Below are 8,801 nucleotides of genomic sequence, written 5' to 3'. Positions count from 1 at the left end.
AGTAGTATAGGAGATTCCTTGGAAAACTGGGAATGGAACCACCATTTGACCCAGCTATCACATTTCATGGTTTATACCCAAAGGACTTAAAATCAGCATAGTATAGTGATGCAGCCACATCAATGTTTATAGCAGCTCAATTTACAGCTTAATTCAAGAAAAGTAAGCCTAGTGATCCCTCCAAGTGGAAGGTTGGAAGAGAATGGTGGAAACATTTCAAAAGACTCAGTGAGGAGCCCTTGCCCTCTTTTCCAGTGACTGTTACAGTGTTTTCAAGGAGAGATGCTGCTGAGGTCCCTGGGGTTTGTTTAATTTTTGCCTTCTTTGGAATGATGCACTGGAAAATATATTCTATGATAAGTGTCTGTGTTAAAATGCACGGATTAGGGGATTTTCAATTTCCTTCCTCTTTGTGCAAATGCTCTGTGATAACTACCTTATAATCATATACCCACAAGCACACTCATAGACATATGTGAATGTTGGCACATGTACAAACATCCATTCACAATGGAAATTATGTAGGACATTTAAAAACAAGGGGAATAATGAGGATGCTACCCAAGAAAGCATAACACAAAACAATACATATGATTTACAAAATATGCCTCTCTGTCTTGGAAAGGGAAGAGGCCAACACACAAATAGTTGCCATGTTAAAGCAAAATCAGGATTCAGAATGACTGTTATGCTTCAAAACAACTTTAACATGATTGTAAATTGTTATTTCAATATAAATTTAAATTGAAACAAACTGTTCAGGAAAAAATGAAAACAAAATTGTTCTCATTATCTCCATGTTGAGGGAGTTGGAAACAGAATTCTCTGTAGAATTTCTAATTTTACTAGTCCCCCAATCCCACCCTTTACCTGTGGCTTTGCTTTCTGAGAGTTTAGTTACCTTTGGTCCAAAAGATTATATGGAAAATTCCAAAAATAAACAATTAATAAATTTTAAACTGCACATCATTCTGAGTAGCACTATGAAATCTCATGATATCCAGCTTTGTCCTTCTAAGGAGGTACGTCATCCCATTATCCAGTGTATCTATGCTATCTATGTTATCCACCTGAAGTCACTTAGTAGCCATATCAGCTGTGAGATCTGCTGTCCCAGTACTGCAGTGCGCCTATAGAGTTTACTAGCACTCACTGTTTCAGGTATCACTGGGTGTCGAGGCACATCTCTCTTGTGGAGAAGGATGGACTGCACAAACTAGTGGGGTTTAAAAGCAGCATCACTGTTTTTCCTCGGTTCAGCATTCTCATTTGCTTAAGAGAATGCTTTGAAATGATTTCTGTAAAAATAAACTCCCAAGCTCCCAGTCAGTTGTCAAGGATCTGCCTTTCTTACCAGCTTTGCACATCATGGAGGCCAAGAATTTAGAGATGATGGAGCCTCTTTTCCTCATCTTGCTCTATTTGCTGTAAGGAAAGCAGGGGATCACGCCGATGATGCTCTTGGCACAAGAGGTCTTACACGCGTACACCATAATCAGGAGCTCCACGATGGAGGTGTTCACATCCCTGTAAACCAGGAACAGAAAATCCCATTGAGGGGTGTGAGACTAAAGATTTCCTTCATGACCTGGGGATGTAGCTCACTAGTAGAGCATGCTTAACATGCTTGAGGCCCTGGGTTCCATCCCCAACACCAAAATAATAACATTATTGTCTTCATGTTCCAAGACTTAACGTGCAAGACCCATAAACCATTGATGTCTTCTCTTCTCGTGTCTCCATGAGTTGTCCACACATTTCCTCTCAACTGATGATCTAGTTTCTTTTTCACTGAGACCAGTGTTGTTCAGCAGGAAAGAGGCAATGAGAATTAGAGTTAATTTTGGAGTATTTCTGTGTACAAAGTTACTCTCTGACTCATGGCTTAGCACAGGCCAAATGCAGGGTGCAGATGCACCTGGTGGTAGGATCCCATGGAAGCTGTCTTCTCACAGAGTACTGGTCTCAGAGATTTCTCATTACTCCCTTACACACTACTCCCCACCCACTCCTGCCTTTTAGAAGACCCTGTTCCAGCAATCCTCCCTCCCTGCTTGCACCATCATCTGTCGCACTCCTTTGGCTCATACTTATCAGCTTGTAAAAATTCAGCTCCTTCTTCCATTAAAAATGACAACTCATAACCACCTTCTCTGAAGCCCCAACTCTTTGCTCCCCTTTGTGTATTTCAGGAGAGTTCTCTATCCTCACTGTCTCTGACTCAGACATTCTCATTCTCTCCCACATACATTCCAAAGACGCTTTGGTCCCAGAAACAACCCCAAAACTATTCTCACCAAGGTCGATGGCCTCTAAGTGGTTAAATGCACCAGTCAACACTCAGTCCTGACTATTTCTCAGCCCCTCAGCAGCATCTGCTGCAGCTGCTCACCCCTGTCCCTTCAGATGCTTAATGCACCCCACTTCCAGGACACCCCTCTCTGGTCTCCCCATGCCTTCCTTGTTTCTTCTGCTGGTTTCCCTTTGCCTGACCTCTACCTAAGACTTTCATTTGTCTTTTCCTGTCTCCCCTCATCCCTTGAGCTTCTCATCCGATTTCATGGCTTTGTAAATGTTGGTGACTCTCACATTCCTACCTCCAGCCATGCACCTCTGAACTTGGATCTCAAAGGCCCATTGCTGCTTGATGGTTCCACTGGAATGTGTATCAAGGCATCTCAGGACTTAAGCTACCCTAAGGCACCAATCTCCACCACTGTCGGCTTGGGAACTGACTTCCTTAACCAGACTCCTAAAGCGTAAGTAGTAAAATCAAGAATCAATAAATGGGGTGGAATCAAACTAAAAAGCTTCTTCTCAGCAAATGAAACAATCAATAATGTGAAGAGAGAGCCTACAGAATGGGAGAAAATCTTTACCACACTCATCTCAGAAAGAGCACTAATCTCCAGGATATATAAAGAACTCAAAAAAACTTAACACCAAAAAAGCCAAATAACCCCATCAACAAATGAGCTAAACAACTGAACAGACACTTCACAGAAGAAGAAACACAATTGATCAACAAACATATGAAAAAATGTTCATCTCTAACTATTAGAAAAATGCAAATCAAAACTTCTCTAAGATTATTTTCTCACTCCAGAGTGGCAATTATCAAGAATACAAGCAACAGTAATGTTATCGAGGATGTGGGGGAAAAGGTACACTCATACATTGCTGGTGGGACTGCAAATTGGTGCAATCACTATTGAAAGCAGTATGGGGATTCCTCAAAAAACCTGGAATGGAACCACCATTTGACCCAGCTATCCCATTCCTCCTTTATACCCAAAGGACTTAAAATCAGCATACTATAGTGATTCAGCCACATCAATGTTTATAAGCAGCTCAACTCACAACAACTAAACTTGGAACCAACCTAGATGTCCTTCAACAGAGGAATAGATAAAGAAAATGTGGTATTTAAACACAATGGAATATTACTCAGCCTTAAAGATGAATGAAATTATTGCATTAGCAGGTAAATGGATGGGCTGGAGAATATCATGGTAGGCAAAATAAACCAATTCCAAAAAAAAACCAAAGTGCTGCATTGCTTTCGACTAAAACACTCAGGGTCATTCCAGGGGAACTGGGCTGTGCGAAATAACCACACAAGAGACAGAAATACCTTTTTCTTTGGGGGATGTTGTAAAGGCTCCTCTGACCTTAAGGGTCCGCAGAAAGAGAGAGAATGAGCACACGCTGACCCCTTTTATTGAGGAGAAGCCATTCAAATGAGGCAAGAGGTCAGGTTTCAAGGGGCTGTCTAGCTAGCTTCATGGTGTCTGCTGTCAGCAGGTTGACTGACATCTAGGAAGGCCACACCCAAGGACAGAGTCAGAGAAGGGGACCCACAAAGGGCGTTTCCATGGAACATTCTATCCCAAACAGGGCAAAGGGGTTATATTACAAAGGAACAGGTGAGCGTAGCTTGACCCATGGGGCTGCAGGAAGGCATGCCAACGCATGAAGACACATTTGGCTGCATTTTTACTACCCTAAAGATCGGGCCACCGTCTTCAGCAACTTAAGAGAAGCCAGATCATGGGGTAGGGTGTGGAGGGGAATGACCGACTGTGCTCAACCAATCAGGAGGGGAAAATGCTGGTTACATGACATGACGGCCTCCCACACCAAAGGCCAATTGTTTTCTCTGATAAGTAGATGGTAATTTACAATAAGGGGGCAGAGCTAGGGAAGAATAGAGGTACTGTGGATCAGGCAGAGGGGAATGAAGGGAGTGGAGGGGGTAAAGGTGTAGCAGTAGAATGAATTAGACCTTATTACCCTATGAATATATATGATTACATGACCAGTGAGATTCTACACCATGTTCAATACAACCAGAGGAAAGAGAAGTTATACTCCATATGTGTGTGTGTGTGTGTGTGTAAATATGCATTCTACTGTTATGTGTAACTAATTAGAACAAATTAAAAAAAAAAAAACTATAGCAAAGATTTTTTTTTTCCTTCCAACAGTCCCCTTCCCAAGTACTTGGGATTGAACCCAGGGCTTCATACTTGCTAGGCAACTGCTACACATCCAAGCTGTATAACTCAGCCCTTTATTATTTTTATTATGTTTAATTTTTCAGAAAGGGTTTGGCTGTGTTGCCCAGGCTGGGCTCAAACTTACAATACTGCCTCAGCTTCTTGATTAGGTGGGATTATAGGCATGCATAACAGGCCCTGCTTTCTTCTTGAGTTGAAGGAAAGTGTCTTTGACTTGGGCATCTTGATTCATATTCTGTAGGCAGCAATTTGCTCTTGAATGTGGACAGTGATGTGCACTGGCAAGCTGGGCATTTCCATTCTATGCAAAAGCCCATTGCAAACCCCCAAATGGGCAAAAGATTAACAAGATTAACAACAAAGTAACCAAAGATAGCTTCAGCATGCAACTGCCCACAGACTTTAAATTGGGGTCTTATTCCTTTCCTGCTTATTACCTCTTACATAACAAAGAGACCCCAAAACACAGTGCCTTAATTCAAAATTTTATAATTATCTCTCAATTTTCTCTGCGTTGACTGGACTTACCTGACTGGTTCTTGTTTAGGGCCCACACTGTTGCAGTCATCCTGTGGGTCATCTGGGCTGGACACCCATCATGGCTCACTCCTATGGCTTATATCCCAAGAATAAAGAGGTGGGGAGATTTGACATCAGCCTACGAAAGATTTCCAGAAATTTTGGAGAATTAAAGCAAATAGAGAAGTCGTATCTACTATAAGAGATCCAAGGAAACACCATCTTAGTGCCTGCATGGAGAGGAACCAATGAGAAAAAAAGCCACTTCACTATGGACCCCTGTGAGCAGTGATAACCTGCAGCCAGCTCAGCATCATTCTTTGCTGCTGCTCATCTCCTTTCCACCAAGCAAAGAGCACTTGTTGAGAGCCACAGCCGAAGGGGCCCCAGCAAACTTTCAGCTGCCAGCTGATGATTGGCTCACAGCGACCCCAGGAAACTTCCAGCTGCCAGCTGATTGGCTCCTCTGTGGTGATGCTCATTGGGCTGTTTCCCCACCCTTTCAGACCATGGACCTGCTCACTGGGGGACTCTTTTGGCTCCTCCCATGCGACCCAGCCAATCAGCCTCAAGAGCAGGAGGAGTGGGGGGGGGGGCGTTGAGAGACTTGTGGGAAGCCGTTGGTGGCAGTTGGGCTCTGAGGGAATTCCTGAAGAGCTCCTGTGGTGGTCATGTGTGTTCTAAAAATAAAGTTCGTTTCTGCTTGATAAGTGGCTCCTGAATTGTGCCCAGCCAGACTGCGGCAAGCACTCACTTAACAGACATTTCCTGAGTACCATACTTATTCCAGGCACATTGCTAGGTACCATCAAACAGCAAGTGAAACAAAAAGCTTGCCATTGTGGTGCTTAGTCTTTAAGGATTGGGTTAGGGATATTTACCAAATCATCGCCCAAATATGGGTTGAACATTCCTAATTCAAAAATCTGAAACCCAAATTGCTCCCAAACCTGAAATGTTTTGCCACTGACATAATGCCATGAGTGGAAAATTCCACATCTGTGTCTCATCCACAGCCCAGTTGTGCAAGGGCAGTGGAGTAGGTTGCAGGAAAGACAAAGAAAGTGCCCATAAATGGCATGGGAGATATGGTTTATGGACAAAAGCTTGCAAGAGATCAGTAACTGCTCCAAGAAGAGTTCAGGGGTGACAGACCAACAGCACCTCCATCCCTCAAGGTGCTTCACCAAGTAGCGCCTCCTCTCCCTCACAGCATTTTGTCCAGTGGAAACTGGCTGGACGAGCGACACACTTTCCACAGTGACTTCAGTTCTGTACCAGTCCCCACTGAGAGAGAAGTTTTATATGTTAGGCTGTAGAATCAGTGACACAAGAATTAGCTTGCTTTGTTTACCTATATGAGCAGCAGTCCAAGTAGCAACTGTTCTGGAATGTATGCAAGAAATATCTTTTGACAGATAACAGTAACTTGCCCCAGTTGCCCGTGTTCACAAGACAAAGCCAATTTCCTTCAAGATAACCTGTCTACTGCCCAGGCTTGCTTTCATCATTCCCTTAACTTGGCTAGGGTTTGGGGAACAGAGAGAAGATATTCAGTAACATGGTGTTTTACTGTCCCCATTATCTTTAGGAATGATACTTTGCTTTATGCACAGAATTGTTTAAAATGTTAGCAAAGTCCTAGACAACTTAGGGAGACCCTATCTCAAAACAAAACATAAAAAGGCTGGGGATGTGGCTCAATAGTAAAGCACCCCTGGGTTTAATCCCTGGTACAAAAAATATTTACAATGTTTTGTAAAATTATCTTCAGGATATGTGTATAAGGTGTATGTGGAACAAACATATTTCATGTTTATAGTTGGTCCCATACCCAAGATATTTGATTATATACATGTGAATATTCCAAAATCCAAGAAAAAATCAGAAATCCAAAACACTTCTGGTCCCAAACATTTCTGATAAGGGATACTCAAAGTGTAAATGCTTAATTAGCAACTGTGATAAGTTCAAGGAAGAAATAGTTTTATTTGGTGAGGGGTGGGTTTAAAGAAGGCTTGGCAGTGATAGTTGGCTGAGATATAAAGTTGAAGTCAGAGTTAATGGAAGATGCAGGACAAGCATTGGAGTCAGCAAAGAAAGAACAACAAAAAGACTCTGTAAATGTCAGAAACCCAATCTACACTGCTTTCAGAGGAGACAAGGGAGGGATTTGGTGGATTCCATCACTAAATAGTCCAGGGACTGACTGACTTCAGGATTCAGCTGAAACTCATTGGTCCTGGTCTATATCCTCTGATTTCCTACCTTCTTTGGGTAGTTTTCCTCCTAGCAGAACAGCAACAATGGTGGCAACAGCAGCAGACCCAACAGGAGAGAGAGAGAGAGAGAGAGAGAGAGAGAGAGAGAGAGAGAGAGAGAGAGAAACACATAGTGAGTGCAGAACGAAGACTTTCTCTGGCCAGTTCTGACCACAGGTCAACATGCGAAGGGTGGAGTCAATACCATCTGTTGCAGATGGTAGGGCTGTGTAGAGAATTCTGTCAGAACACAGAAAAGAAGAAAGTCCTCCAAAGGTTCTCTGAAAGAGAATCAGCTTTGTCATGAAGATATATCAGTGGGCTCACAGACCTTGCAAAGAGGCATGTCTCAGTAAACTGTCAGACAAAGGAAACATCTCAAACAACTACATTCCATGAATTGTCACGGAATTTATAATCCGTAATTTGAGATGCTTGTATCCTTTGTCTGTAAAATAAGATATTGGATTATAAAGACCAGCTACCTCCAGTTCCCTGTACAACCTCCAATCAATGATTTCATGCCGTACTGTTGTGAAAACTTTGAAGTAGAATTGGAGAGGTAGTGTGGTGTGGGGATTAGCTACATGCAGAAGTTTTATAGGGCCTCCCAAGTTAAAATTCATCCATTATTCTGTTATTGGAAAAGTAAATAATGTCAGTGCCTCAGTTACCAGAACTATTAAAATCACAAAATAATAATACCTACTTCATACTCTTGTAAGGATTGAAGAAATTGCTGCAAATATATGCAAAACCTTTAAAGAGGACCTGGTCTGACACTTGGTAAGTGCTATGTATATATTTGTTATGATTCTTTTATATACATATGATAAAGAATAAACATACTTAAGTTATAAAGAATTGAACCAATGGATTCCCAATGGATTCTTAATAATAAGAAAAGGGCAGCAAAGCAAATAATAATAATGATAATAACTTAGCATTGATGATATGCCAGGAACCTTGCTGAGAGCTCTGCGAGTATCTCATTCCTCTAAACAATCCCATGAAATGAGATCATAAGATCATCTGTTTTTTCTTTCTCTTTCTCTTTCTTTTTATTTATTTATTATTTGGTAGTGCTGGGGATTGAACCCAGGGCGTTGCACATGCAAGACAAGCACTCTACCGACTCAGTTATATCCCTAGCCCTGTGATCATCTGCTTTTCACAGAAGGAAACTGAGGGTCAGAGAGATGAAGTGGCCTGCGTGAGGTTGCAGGCCAGTAAAGACTTGAACTCAGACACCTATAACTCCAAGCCTCACTCTCACTTCCCACATAATCCTTGAGAAACTCCCAGGGACAAACAGGCATAGCCCTGTCTTCCGCCACGCCCCTCCACTCTGGCAACGCCCACTGCCTCTTCTCCCTTGGGAGGGCCACGCCCACAAAATCAAGCCATTGGTCCCAGCTCCAGGTCGTAGTTCTTGATCCTCGCCCCCTGGTCCCACCCCTATGACCCTAAGATCCGCTCCTCCCTCTGGGGTAGGCCACGC

General features: G+C 42.6%; 1 long non-coding RNA gene across 1 annotated transcript; it reads right to left on the bottom strand.

Annotated features, from left to right (window-relative positions):
• Positions 1-1,133: 1,133 nt before the first annotated feature.
• Positions 1,134-7,416, bottom strand: LOC125611328. The gene is made up of 3 exons (XR_007341484.1): positions 7,308-7,416; positions 5,049-5,178; positions 1,134-1,527 (listed from the first exon to the last, which is right to left on the bottom strand). It is a non-coding gene; the product is annotated as an uncharacterized LOC125611328 (long non-coding RNA).
• Between the last annotated feature and the right edge of the window lie 1,385 nt (positions 7,417-8,801).

This window comes from Marmota marmota, unplaced genomic scaffold (genome assembly GCF_001458135.2).
Source record: "Marmota marmota marmota unplaced genomic scaffold, marMar, whole genome shotgun sequence".
Taxonomy (NCBI): domain Eukaryota; kingdom Metazoa; phylum Chordata; class Mammalia; order Rodentia; family Sciuridae; genus Marmota; species Marmota marmota.
Note: the sequence above shows the minus strand (reverse complement) of the source record. Positions and strands in the feature narration are given on the sequence as shown.